The sequence below is a fragment of the Dreissena polymorpha genome, chromosome 6 (assembly GCF_020536995.1).
Source record: "Dreissena polymorpha isolate Duluth1 chromosome 6, UMN_Dpol_1.0, whole genome shotgun sequence".
NCBI lineage: Eukaryota > Metazoa > Mollusca > Bivalvia > Myida > Dreissenidae > Dreissena > Dreissena polymorpha.
The window spans coordinates 5828968-5844108 of NC_068360.1; the positions used below are offsets into that span (position 1 = coordinate 5828968).

Below are 15141 nucleotides of genomic sequence, written 5' to 3' on the forward strand. Positions count from 1 at the left end.
CATCGTATAACATACTTCTATTGTTTAATATTGGTGAAAAACTATATGCGATATTTTCTTTTAGTAATAAATCTAATACAATATAGAGTTACACCAATATGATTGACGTGTGGAAAAGTTTTGATGTTATATTACACTAATTTCGATTCCCATAGCGTCCCTTATAAAACTGACAATTTTCAAAGCATTTTTATTGCCTTTCCGACGTATCAATTTTTTTCGAACCTGGTATCATTTTGAAGATGGCTCTGTTTTCTTTTTCAATACTTGCAATCAAAAACAAACCGCCTCGCAATTTCTAAGAAAGTTAATCGCTGTCGAATGCACCCACAGGGAGGGAGGGAGGGAGGGAGGGAGAGAGGGAAAGAGGGAGGGAGAGAGAAAACAGTGTTTCGGAAGCCTTATTTCGACAAAAGCCCTAAACAATAGACAAATCCCACCCAAAAGTTCATCTTTAAACTAAGCTCCCAATCCAAGGCATAAACTAACTCCAGACACATACAGTATATTAGAAATAACATCAAAAGGCATGTATCACATTGTTCAATGAATTTTAATTCAGAAGAGAAAAAGAACACAATATAAACAAAGAAAATGTAGACTCGAAACTGTTTTCATAAAATAGAATTAAATCATTAGTTACACATTGCTTAGATGCGCTACACTTGTTAATCTGATAGTTTATTAAAAATATTAGCATATCTTATCGATTTTACTGATTAATATTAATACTTATGGTTGACTGACTGATTAAAACAGGCACGAGATATACATCTATACCATTATTACCATATAGTCATGCTTATCAATTAAATGTATTTTTCTGCTAAAAAATAACCGATGAAGTCTCTAATAAAACACTTTATAGGTTAGAAAATGTCAATAACAGCCTAGTATTTTGTCCATTGCATCACCCACACTCAGGCCAAACTGACAGGTATAAGTAAAGTAGGTAGGGTCAGGTTGTAGCTGGATTCGAAAAATTTATTTGTGAAGAGCTGCAATGTTAAATATAAAAAGAGTGATTATCTATTAGCAATCTTCTACAATCATATCAATAATACATCATATAATTGTGCTCACATTTCATCTTTCCCTGCATTGTTGCCTTTCTTTTTGAACATAATCTTTGTGAAAATAACACAACACATTATTAATCAACATGAAAATAAGTTCTTGTTTGTATATAATTTACACTGCATAGTCACTAGAGTTTAGGGAATGTTTTATAATAACACAATAATATAACAAGTACAATGCTTTTTTAATTACTTAATCATACATGTATTGATAGCTGTTACCATAGGGTTGACAACAAACGTGTTCTACAAGTAAGTTGGTTATACGGTTATCTCTTCCCTTGCCCGGCTGCTTCATCAAGATCGTAAACTGTTGTCCATCCTGTAATGAATAGTATTAACACTTAACACAAATAAACAACGTGCAACATAATAAAGTGTGACACCCGTACATTCAGATAATTAATTAAGACAAAATCTATTTGATTTAAACTTATAAACTAATGATCATATTACATCCGACATCTTACATCCTGTTTCCTTCAGATATACACAGTGATTATAGTATAGGTAATATTTTATATTAAAACAATAATATAAAGTATAATGCTTATTAGTTACTTGATCATAATTCTATTGATTGCTGGTAACATTGGGCTGTCAACATCGTTGTCCATCCGGTAATAAACAGTATGAAAACTTAACACAAATAAAACAATTTGCAACACAATAAATTGTGACAACCCTATATTCAGATTATTAAAAAAGACATCATCTCTTCGATTTATACTTATAAACTAATGATAATATTACATCCTGCATCTTACATTCTAAATCTATTTCTGATTTGTATGCCCCCTTTTAATGAAAAGGGGGCATATAGTGATCGGACTGTCCGTCTGTCTGTCTGTCTGTCCGTCTTCCCGTCACACTTAGCGTTTAGGTTTCGAAATATGCATTTAGGTTTTGAAAAATGCTCATAACTTCTATATCCCTTGAGATATAACCTTTATATTTGGTATGCATGTGAATATGGACAAGGCCTTTCCATACGCACAAAAATTTTGACCCCTGTGACCTTGACCTTGAACTTAGGGTCTGCGTTAAGGTTTCAAAATCTGCGTTTAGGTTTCGAAAAATGCTCATAACTTCTATGTCCCTTGATATATAACCTTCATATTTGGTATGCATGTTTATATGGACAAGGCCTTTCCATTAGCACACAAATTTTGACCCCTGTGACCTTGACCTTCAACTTAGGGGCCGCGTTTAGGTTTCGAAATCTGCGTTTAGGTTTCGAAAAATGCTATAACTTCTATCAAAGCGTTTATCGGGGGCATATGTCATCCTATGGTTACAGCTCTTGTTTCGTCTACGAATTGACATTCCATTAGTGTAAGATTGCTACAAAAACGTGCGAGTTGACAAAAAAAAAGGTGTGCTAACTACCTTGCGAGTTGACTAAGGTACTAGTTGACCAGCATCAAATACGATTATACAACCCTTTTCATTTCACTATCTGTCAGCTATCTACTCATCAAAAGTTAAACAATCATCTTAACAAACATAACGTGAAAGAAGAACACTTGTAATGGCATATATGCGCTTTAATTTATCAACGAATTGTTAATACAGTTACTTTCATTGTAAAAACTTTTCAATAACAAATGGTGTACTTAAATCAGATTGAAGAAAAAAGAAAAGTTCTAAAATACCGTATTTTTTACAATTATTAGTTTGTATTGATTTAAATATTACGACTGATATATTACATTACTTGAAAAAAGTTGTGTTTTTATATTTTCATGATATTCGGTAATAAATATTCGCGATGTGAAATCGAAAGTACATCGCGAAAGTATGTGATATAACGATATACACACTATAAATAACGCAAGTAGATTGATCATTTTATATATATACTATATACAATTTACTTCGCTCGCGCAATTTGCAATCTGGGTTTACCACGTGACGATGATGATCAATCTACTTGCGTTATATATAGTTAACTGGTAGTTACCTGCTTCCGATTGTATAAACAGTTAAACCGGCGGTTAACCACATACCGGCGGTTAAAAGTCGGTAACATGTTGGTTACTGGTCGGTAAGCGTTTGTATAAAATTTGGTTAGTTATACCGATCGGTTAAAACCCAGTTAAAACATAACCTGCTTCCATAGATGGGTAAGTACAAGTAACCGAGAGGTAACTTACACAAAATGGCCGCGGCGCGCGACATTATAAAAGCTAACCATCGACGACCTTAACAATTTCGACGAGTAAACAGACAATTGCAGCGACTGACATTTTATTTGACTTTATTTACAGGGCAATACGATTTCCGACTTCTGACGACGAATTTAAGGACGCACAGAACGTGTTTCTTATATTCTGTTGTGGGTATGCCGTGTGTGATCCGATGCATCAATGGCGCCCATGTTAAAATCATTTCTCCGAGAACAGGGAACAACAAAAGTACAAACAAAAAACAAAACACGTTCGAACTAGTATCTTACCTTTAATAATCCTTTAAAATCCATAAATATTCCATTTTATTCAATAATTGACGAGTTTGCATCTAGGGTCTTTGATAATTATTTTAGCATAGTTAAATAAATACCCTTATGCCATCATATCATTATATTCAAATGAGAACTCAATAAACTTTCTTCTTCGTCACACGCTACGTCATGTACTCTATGTACATTACTGCTGTTAAAATGAACCGGAGCAGTTTGTCAAATGTGTCGTGTTCTGAGAAAAATGGGCATAATGCATGTGTTTAAAGTGTCGTCCCATATTAGCCTGTTCGCACAGGCTAATCAGGGACGACACTTTCCGCTTTTATGACATTTTTGTTAAAATGAAGTCCCTTCTTAGCAAAAATCAATTTTTGGCGGAAAGTGTCGTCCCTGATTAGCCTGTGCGAACTTAACAACCAAATATGGGACGACATTTTACGCACATGCATTATGCCCAGTTTTCTCAGAACACGACACAAATAATAGCCGTTGGTAAACTCGGTTGCATTTGCAGATTTCTGCATACAAAGATATATTTAAACTTAAACAATGTTTTATTTGTCTATGGTAAATTCCCTTATTGTACAAGAAAGTAAGTGAGTTTATTGCAAACATAAGCCAAATAAGAAGAATAGCCTAGCATGTTACGACGACCATGTATAATTTGTATGTTACATCTAGAACAACTAGAAGAACTGACGTCTTTGTAAGCACTCTCTTGCAGTTTGGAAGCACCAGGGATTCCGCTAAATGACGCAAATCCCGACATCATTATCAATTTGTCCCTGGTCATTTTGATGAACTCATAGTTAAAATGTACACTTTATTTTATTGTGAATTCATTTGTAAATGAATTTGATAAAAAAAATACATGTTGCTGTTTATAAGCGTGACACTTCGCGCGAAAATTACGTCATTAGAAAATGCAACGTGGGAATGTTTTTGTTAAAGTTACCGGTGGTTAAATTCCACTATGCGCGGTTAGGTTACTTTGCGGTATATCGTGTTTATACAATCGAGTTACCTTGAAGGTTACTATACCTGAATAACCGCAAACTTACCAAGGTTTGAATGTTACCGAGCGGTTACTTTAACCAGCGTTTATACAATCGGGTGCTGGTTGACATACCTAGTAAAATTTTACTACCAAATTTTCTGAAAATATGAAAACTTTACAATTTTTTTCAAGTTATGTAATATACCAGTCGTGATATTTTAATCAATATAAACTATTAATTGTAAATAATACGGTTTTTTAGAACTTTTCTTTTTTTGTCAATCTGGTTGACAGCCCCTTTAAAGCGTTTCAGATTTAATAACGTTCGGGTAATACAGACAGAAATATCGCCTAAAGTTGTCATTATAAGAGCCAAAATCGTCATTATAAGAGCCAAAACGTCCTATACACATGTTATGATTGATGACATATTCCGTTTAAAATAAATTTTTAACCCACAGACTTCTTGTTGAAGCAAAATTCATGAAAACTCCTACCTTAACAACAACCAGAAAGTTTGTCCGAAAACTAACAATGTTGATCTATGCCCTACTGTTTTCATTCTTACATGCCGTCAGGTTAATTTACACCACTGAACATTAAAAGAACACAAGGTTAATAATTATTTCCCATAATTAATAAAACGGTTTAGGTTTTATTTTTTAAAAAGCTATGATTTATAAATGGTTTGACATAGTGCGCGAACCGGTAGTAACAACCTAACAACTTTTCATTTGGAAACGAATCGGCTCCAACTGGGTCGAAATCTCTTTCCGAGCCACGTTTTCAACAAAACATCCCTATTTAATAATCATTTATGAATTTTTAACGTCAAACATTAAAATTTTATCAACGAAACCATAATAAACGTCATAATAACGGACACATCGTTTCACTCGAAAACGACTAGGCTCCAAATGGGTCGAAATCTCTATTCCGAGCCACGTTTTCAACAAAACATCGATATTTAAGTATCAATCGTGTATTTTTAACGCCAGACATTAAAATTCAAACAACTAAATTATAATAAACACCAAAATAACGGACGCCAATCACCGTCTGCATTTTCCTTCTTTGTTAATATAGTATGCATTTTTAAACGTTACCTACCGGTGTATTGTATATTGTCTGCGTTAACCGTATGCGTTTTAGACAGTCTCTCGCGTTTGCCAAGTATTGATGTTTTTACGAACGATATTCGTTGTATTTTCTAACAAAGTTTTTCACCTTTTAGGCTGATATAAAAATTCGGAGACGAAAATCTTAGAGAAAAGTTTTCAAGTGAAAAATTTTCAAAATTAGAAAATTAATGTTAAATACCATACGTATTTCGTCTGCTAAAATTCTACTACATCCGGGCATTTTACCGCATATGTTTTGGCAACTTCGATGTTTTCTTTCGATTTGTGGTTTTACTAAAACCATGTTTCTGTTATCAATAGTATTTCGTTTTCAGCAACATGCGTTTTCAGTTCACCTGATAATGATTAGTTAAAATTTTTCCCGACATGTCCCTGAAAATTCAATAAACACATTTAACATAGTTTAATACCCGTGCTCCCTCCATTACTGTCCTATTACTGGACCGGTACGTCGATCTGCTCTAAACCCGATGCTATTTTTAGTTGTGTAATAGGTGTCATAAAATTATATAACGTTGCAGAAACGTGCAGTTAGTATGGAGTCAGGACACAAGCATACGTATTTGTTATTGTACCCTTTCCGCTCGTGAAAATATCGAAGTGGAATCGTCATAGCACACTCCATTACTTCCGTCAAAGTCAATTAAATAAGGAATAACTGAAATAGTACACATGCGGGATATTATTTACATGTTCAGGGGTGTATTTAAGGAGTGTTATATTTGATTTAAACAGATTTAAAACAGTATCTAACGTATGCGTGTCTTCACCTAGCGTACTTATGGCTGGCGGTGTGTTCAATCTTAAGAATCCATTTTACCCCAAACATATGCGAATACGGAATTACTATTAAATGATTATTTAATGATTATGTAGTTAAACGACACCATTTAAAACAGATAAAAAAATTGATTACCTTCAGGATTAATTTCTTTCAAAACATAACTACTAAAAAAGACATTAATACATTTCTGTTTATTACACTTCTTTTTAGATGATATTGGAAACAGAATACAAATACTTTTATTTTTTTATCTTGATTTCTCGCTAAAAAGTGTATATGTCAATTTGGATGTGGCCAGACCGTTCCGTACAAAGGCCGTTTTGTATAAGTTATTATTTTATGCGTCATTCATTGTGTGCATATAATAAGATTTTAGTAATACGCACCATGTTATACATAATCTCTATTAATCGGTCTCAAAAATTGGTTAGCTGAAATATTTGGAAAATAATCGTAGTTGTTTAATTGGTAAATGTTTATTTGGAAATTTCCATCAGCATATACCATATGTTTAGGTTTGACCGTGTCATTAGTTGTGTTGCCCCGTGAATTATATGTTTGTTTGAAACTGAGATAATGAACAACCGACGTTTTGCGAGACCGGGAGTAAACATAAAACCCTTAATAAACACTTACTGAGTGTGTTTATGAGAAGTCAATAAGTGTTCTTGAAATAGTTGACTGGTTTTCCTTGGTTTACTGACGATTTTGAGTTGCATGTAAACGTTGTACAACAATTACAACATAAGGGCAAAGTATGAATTTGAGAGGTAAAAAAGTTTAAGATTGAATATCTGAGTGTTATTAAAACTAAATTTATTTTAATATACTATGATTTTGGAGTTCTTGGTGATTTACAAACTTGTTCTCAAAATTTACAAACTATTCTGTTGTAACTAACCTTATGTATTTCAGGTGAAGAACAGTGTCACCTGTTATGCATGGTCAATTTAATATTTACTGTAAAATGATTAGGCACTGACGTGTTGCTGACCCTTTAACATACCGGCAGGAGCAATGGAATGCTAGCCATAATTACTGCTGCATTGACACATGACCGGTGCTCCATTTATAATTTGTATGATCACGCTCAATACGTCGAACAGGTGGTTCAGTGGGAGAATGCTTGTCTACTTTTGATTTTATTTCGTAAGAGACAAATGTATTCGACGTGGATCAATTTGTTGTGTTTTTTGGTCGCATAAGTCGTTGTTGGATTGATGGATGGGATCAGGATGACTATGGTTCGAATCCAAATGGAAGCATAGTTGTTTCTTTTTTAAATTAAGCTTTTTACTTTACTATTGTTGCAAGATATCAAATTTCAGATCACTGTTCTTTAAGGGTAGATAACAGGCGTTTACAGGCGAAAACCAAAGTGGACCATATTCACGATTATTTAAAATGCAATTCTTTTAGTAGTAGTTGATGTTGATTCTAAGATAGGACTGTTCCACATCGATGATACGAATATGTGCGGATAAATTATGCATTTAATGCCATCTCTTGGGTAAGATGGTTTCGAAACTTATGGATTACTGATCGATAAGAAATGGAACTATTGATCCATTAAAATTATTTCCCTTTTAAATAAGCCTTTTTTGTCACAATGATGACACGTTCTATGTACTATGGCACTTTGGCATCGTGACTCAATTTCTACATATTTGATTGAACAACATTAGAAATGAGTTTCACTTCCTTTTAGTCATACAATTTGAATAGTAGTAATAGGTACTCAATTATTGAAGTGTCCTCGTGCATCTGAAATGTCCATGTCACGCGTTCGTTCCGCCTAACTAGAAAGAAGATTGAGGAGCATATGGAAATAAAAAGCAGTAGACGTATTAATTGCTTGATTGATGTTGAAGATGTTGCAGATTAGCTGTTCTTCACCGTGTGCAAACATCAAACCCGCCGTTCATATAGGTACCTGAATCGGGAGATCTCGGGCTGCATTCCAATAACAGGGAGCGTTTGCAATATATTGCTAAGAGTTCTGGTTCTCTCCATGAAAGAGCTCAATATCTTGTTCATATCGCAGCAATCAATATGTTTGAACTCAGCTAATTCTTTTTGCGCGCGTTTATTATATATTAACGTAAACTTTTAATATGTCCGATCAGCACATAAAGGAAACACTAAATTCAGAAGAATCTGGACATCGAAGAAATAACAATTTGTCAATTTAAAAGTTTCTTGTCGACGGATCAGTGCATAACTAAAGAAAAGAACATGACAATTGTATATTATATAGTTTAGTAAATAATTACTAATTCATTGGTGTAAATTCTGGGATATGATAATGTCTTAGCATGTTGACATATTTTTTGCAAATGTATATGTTAAGATGATGTACTATGCACAAGTCTTGAATAAAAAATCTGTCTGTCTGTCTGTCACTCTGTGTGTCTGTCTGTCTGTCCTACCTACCGTCCGTCCGTCCGTCCGTCCGTCCGTCTGTCTGTCTGTCTGTCTATCTGTCTTTCTGTCTTTCTGTCTGTCTGTCTGTCAGTCTGCCTGTCTGTCTGTCTGTCTGTCTGTCTGTCTGTCTGTCTGTCTGTCTGTCTGTCTGTCTGTCTGTCTGTCTGTCTGTCTGTCTGTCTGTCTGTCTGTCTGTCTGTCTGTCTGTCTGTCTGTCTGTTTCTCTGTCTCTCTGTCTCTTTGTCTTTCTGTCTCTTTGTCTTTCTGTCTCTTTGTCTCTCTGTATGTTTGCCTGTCTTTTTTACGTAACTTGACCTTTAAAAAGTAGAAAAAGCGGCGGTTAATTGGATCATTCTAAGGTAAATAATATGTTCGCATTAACTAAATATTGGGGGCTCTTTTTGCAACATAAAATATGTTGTTTAATAAGTTAATAAATTTGCAAAGTTATTAAAATTAGCATATTTTCATTTCTTCAACTCTTATATATATTATACACCTTGCCATTTACCAGTCCATAATATTTAAACATTTTTTTTATCATCATTTTGTCTGGTTCTTTCTTTGAATATTGGCGGTACTAATTCAACATTAACCTGCATAATATAAGTTGACGTTAAAACTAAAACATCGGGGCCAGTTTAATAGCCGCCGATTATTGTTCTCCTTCAAACGGCATGGAGCTCTAAAAGGTAAAATTCATAGGAATACGGGACTCGGGAAAAGGAGTATCACATCTCTTGAAATGTAAGGCCCTCCCTCTGATAATAGGACTAAAACGCGTTTTTTTTGTTAAGTACGTTCTAAATTTACATACCAGCTTTTAGATGCCAAGATTATGACCATTTCAATTTGGAAAAATACAATACTTAGATAAATATCTGGAAAGTATCCACATCTTCACCCTTTCAGTGTGCCTTTTCCTCACCGACAACAGAACGAAATAAGCCATGCTGATGGAAATTAACTATTTATTATTATATAAGGTACACAAATATGCGTAACAAGGCACTCATGAGTTACCTCCCCAGGAAAGCAGCACAGCGCCACTCGTTTTTCGGTTTTGGTTATTCGCTTGGGTTAACTAAGGTTAAATACCACGTTTTGCAAGCCAGATTTGTTAGAGACCCAAAACCTGATAATTTGTTTTGACTTACACGTGTCCCGAAAAAGAATGTTTATGAATGATTTAAATAATCCAATATTTGCTTCGTGGATGTGTGTGGGAAACGTTATTTTGTTCTCAACAGTAAGCGGCGAACTGTCCTATTATTCTTAATTGGACGGGTGGTAAAAACGCAATAGTTTAAGGTTAATTTTGCTTAATTTCACAGTTCTCAATTAATTTTTTTTCAATGAGTTCACCAATAACTACATGTTTACTATAGACAACGACAACAATGCTTTATAATCGTTAAAACCGAAGATAAAAAACAACTAAATATAACAAGAAATATCTTGTAAAAAGATATTCGGCGTACATGCTGACATTGAAATAAAGTTTGAAATTTACGTTTCTAAACAATTAAATTGAAAACAAACGGCTAACTATTGTGTTGTTGTTTCCACTTATTAGTCGCATATTCACCGCATGAAATATGTGTTATTAAAGTAAAACTACAAATTAGTGTTAGTATATAAAAAATTTACTACGGGTGTTCACACCATATGTGTCCTCGCAAGGCTAATTATGAGTTAATTTCTTCACCATCGAAATTTTTCATATGCTAATATTTGATTAACACGCAGTTTTCTTTCGACACATTCAAATCACACTGTCATAGTCGCGCCATGCGAAAATGGGTCTTATAGCGTTTCGGCTAGCGTAGCTTTAGCCCAGCCAGTGCATTTGCACAGTGTGGTCTGGGGCGATACTGTCCGCTATAAAATCATTCTATGCTTTATGGTCTCATTAATTATCTCCTGATAGACTGAGAGATGCTCACACTGAGTGGGCTATATAGCTTTTATGGGCGCATTTGGCATAAGACCCTTTTTCGCATGACGCGGGTTTAAAAAATCTCATTGCACATTGTAAATGGCTCATGACAGATTGTATTTAGTTGTTCAAGCAGCTGTAGCAGTAATGTGAAGGAAACGATAAATAATACTTATTCTGATAATATGTATAATGGTATAGTAACAAATAGTTCAACAATATATTATTTTTTTAAGTACAAGGACTGTCACCGAAAAGTAATTCATTTTTGGTATGTGTTTACTTTTTTATCTGACTTTATTTAAATGTGAAACCAGAAGTTACCGTTTATCAGGTCATATTTAAACTCTATCTTAGTTCATTGCTTATATTGTGTACACAACTCGGACTGTAACTTGAGTGAACGAAAATCTTTAACTCTATCGTTTTGGACCATTTGAACAACCGTTAAGTGTCCAAACTGGGGATACTAATATGGCCTTTATTAGTTGCAACCCATGTGAATAAATTAAGTGCTGGTATACGAGGTCGAATAGTTATTTTGTACCTTGAGCTTTTTGTTCATGGATTCAGTTTTCTCAATAGAGATTCCCGTTAACACGTTTTCGGACTGTTTCATCGGTGTTATGTAAAGTATATTACGACCTTGCTCTTTGTGCGTGATTATTAAACAAGTATTCGGCGTGAAAGCTGTGGTTTTATTTAAGAAGACCTCGGATTAACATATAACTAAATTGTGATTAGAGGAAGAAAATGAAGAGTTTTCCATTCGTGTTAGGAAGTCTCATGATTGTTTTACTCTGCCTGTTAGTGTTTCAAGTGATAAATTCTCACAGCAGTATGTCGGACAGTGATATACTTATTCCACCCGTCCAGTCGCGACGCATGAGTCAACAAGAAAATGCCACAAACTCGAAAACATACGACGTTAATAATGCTCCAGATACCACAAATTTCCCAGCGGGTCAGAGAAATCAAACGGACGTCATGATTTTAATACACGTAATATGATGTTTATTGTTTGATAATTTATCATGCACTGAGTTGTGTTGGTATTTTTTTTTTGGTAATTGATGTTTAAGGGACCTTTTCACAGATTTTGGCATGTATTTGAGTTTGTCATTTAATGCTTTATATTGATAAATGTAAACATAAGATCTAAAACGTGCCAGTAAAAAACGAGAATAAAATTAAAGAAATAAAAAAAGGTACCCGCAACGGGGCTTGAACCACCGACCCCTGGTGTAAAAGCATAACGCTTAGACCATTCGGCTATCCGTGCTCTTTTTGAAATAATGTATTTGTTTTACTTTATATAAGCAATCTTCGTAGTGTCACAAAATATAACGACAACAACAGAACCCGAAACATTATACAATCGATTTGCGTTACAACGCTTTATAATTTTCAGGTATTTTAATCGTCAAAAGATGTATATAATGGATATTTTAGAGCATGGTTAATGTTCAGTATAACTGTTTCCTCACAAATTTCACAACTACAACGAAAAATTGCGAATCTGAAACATTTTCTTTTAAAATTGTGTCCGTTTACTAAAACGTGAAAATGTCCCTTAAAGGTGATGTACAAATGTTGTAGTAATACAAGGGTGTTTGTGGTAGTTGTGTTGTTGGTTGTTATGGTAGAGGCTGTGCTAGTAATAGTGGGGGTGGCTTCGGCGTTAGAGGTTATGTTTGGGATGCAGTTGTAGTGGAAGTGGAAGTGATGGGAATAGCAATTGTGGTTGATGTTAATATAGTTTAATTAATAGTTATAAATTGTATATACTTTGAAAGAGATGTTTCTGTTCCATTTCTTGACATTTTTGCTGATGTGAATAATCAAACAAAGAACAGCTTATAATTATGAGAAATATTTATTCCACACACCCGCCAGTAACATGTTTCGATTTAATATAGTGTTTTGAATTTAAGCTAATTTGGACATGATTTTTCCTTAAACGCTGACGTTTTTAACCTAGTTGATAAATTCTTAACCATTAAAAAATCAAATGTATTCATGGTGAATATTAAATAAATATTAAATTGAAACTTTGCCTCTTGCAGGTGCTTGGTGATCTTGTGAAGAAGACGTGAACATGTGGTTTAATTAATGCTGACAATAACCATCAAAATCAAATCGTATTGACCAACATCTCAACTTCCTGAAAGATAATGAAGTGGTGTCTAGTAGAGCCCTCGTCAATTCACGCCGCCATTACAGACTGTGCGATTTTAGACAATCATTAATTTGCTCTTTATATTATTTCTAGGTTTTTATAAAGTTGCGTTTTATTCTTCTTTCTTTTAGTTTTTGTCTGAATTTATCAATAGTTGGTTAAAATCAATTAAAATATTATTGCAACTGATTCATTGTTTTTATGATTTTTTATCTTTATATAGAAGTATATTTGCATTAATGACTGCCAAATGAATTATGAATAAAATGTTGTTTAAAATTGATGACGAAAACTGTGTTTTTTTATTAACGAACACGTATTTGTACAAGATGTGGTAGTTTTTTCTTTTGAAGGCAGTGGCTAACGTTTACCAATTTATACTTATATTAACCTATATTGTTTACAGTTTTCAAGAAGAAATACTAAGCGCACTGCGTATATATGCAATTCGTTTTTTAATTGTTGTGTTTTGCAACTAAATTCTGTATAAAAAAGTGTGTAAAATACCAACAATTCTTTGAAGTAGGAAATTCAAATTTTCTGTAAAATGTCGGATATACCATTGTGTGACAATACTTAACTTCATCTAGTGCATGTATAAGATTAATCTGTCCTTAACTTAATGGCAGTTGCTTTTTAAAAACAGGGATTACGTGAAAAATATTTCCAAGCAGCTTTAACTTTTTTTCACAATCAGTAAGTAGAAAGTCTAAGCCTTGAGTATCACTTGATATTTCTACCATAACATATAACTAAAATGAACCGAATGATTACCCGTAATTCAAAATGAACCTGATTTTTGAAATTTTTTGGTAGGCCGATCGGTTCACTACTTTTACAAAATAACGTTCAAATACCTTCCTTAACGTTGCGGATTGATGCACCGAACACGTATACGTTTTTAGGCTTGAGTTTTAATTGAATCTCATATTTACCTTTTTACTTAATTAAAGATTATATGATGTTTCATGTTTTACGATGCGAGTCAAAAGAAACAGCAATGAATTTTTACCGACTTCCAGAGATGTTGGCCTGCAAGACAATTTAAATAAATAAATTACACGATGAGATAAGCTCTGTTTCAAACAGTTTAATTGACTTTAAACTTAATAACAGTTTACACATGGATAGTTATATATAAGACGCAATCCAATTGTAAGTGTTTGCTTTTGAAAGGCACAAATGCAACAATACTTGCCGAGTGCTGGATCAGATCATCATCGGCAGATGCAGTGTTGTCTTTTTTGAAGGGTTAATTTGTGTTTTGCAGCTTAACGCAGATGCCGATGATCTTATTTATTGTCATTAAAAATATAATTTATTGTACAAGCAATGTCGAGTTAAACAAACATTTTATTCATGCAAAATATGCTATATTTCGCACAAGATTTGCTCTTACCACATATACAACTTAGTGAAACGGTCCGGACACGTACCTATTTGAACTCCCGTCGAACAGGTTTTATACATTTATCTATTTAAAGACATAATCTAGGTTCATGGACTTACTAAAGATAAAGTTTGTCTTACATTGTTAACCCCGTTGCACCAAAAGTGTGCATTTCGAAGATAATGATGTCCTTGCGCGCCTGATGCTGCACGATATGTTGACCCGGAGATTTACCCAGCTTTCCTACTTTATAATCTTACTAGACTCACAAAAGATGGCACGAATTTTTAATTTAAACTGCTATTTCCAGCTGTTTAGTGGTTACTGAAAGATCTTCGTTGTTGTTGTTTTTTTGGGGGGACTGGTGTTCCCGGAGGAAACCCAAACTGGCTAGCACTGGGACAACCAGCCAAACTCATATGAGTCGCGTTCTGAGTAAACTGGGCATAATGTATATGCTTAAAGTGTCGTCCCAGATTAGCCTGTGCAGTAAGCACACTCTAATCAGGGACGACACTTTCCGCCTAAATTGGATTTTTGCTAAGAAGAGACTTCATTGTAACGAAAAATGTCATAAAAGCGGAAAGTGTCGTCCCTGATAAGCCTGTGTGGACTGCACAAGCTAATCAGGAACGACACTTAACGCGCATGCATTTTGCCCAGTTTTCTCAGAACGCCACCCATATGCTTCATGGAACGAGGATTGGGCATGATTGCCGAACGAAACTCGATTTTGTTTTAAG

At 34.2% G+C, this 15141-nt stretch overlaps 1 long non-coding RNA gene across 1 annotated transcript; it reads left to right on the forward strand.

The window, feature by feature from the left end:
- Positions 1 to 10963: 10963 nt before the first annotated feature.
- LOC127836183 (uncharacterized) lies at positions 10964 to 13197 on the forward strand. The gene is made up of 2 exons (XR_008028639.1): positions 10964 to 11831; positions 12896 to 13197. It is a non-coding gene; the product is annotated as an uncharacterized LOC127836183 (long non-coding RNA).
- The last annotated feature ends 1944 nt before the right edge of the window (positions 13198 to 15141 follow it).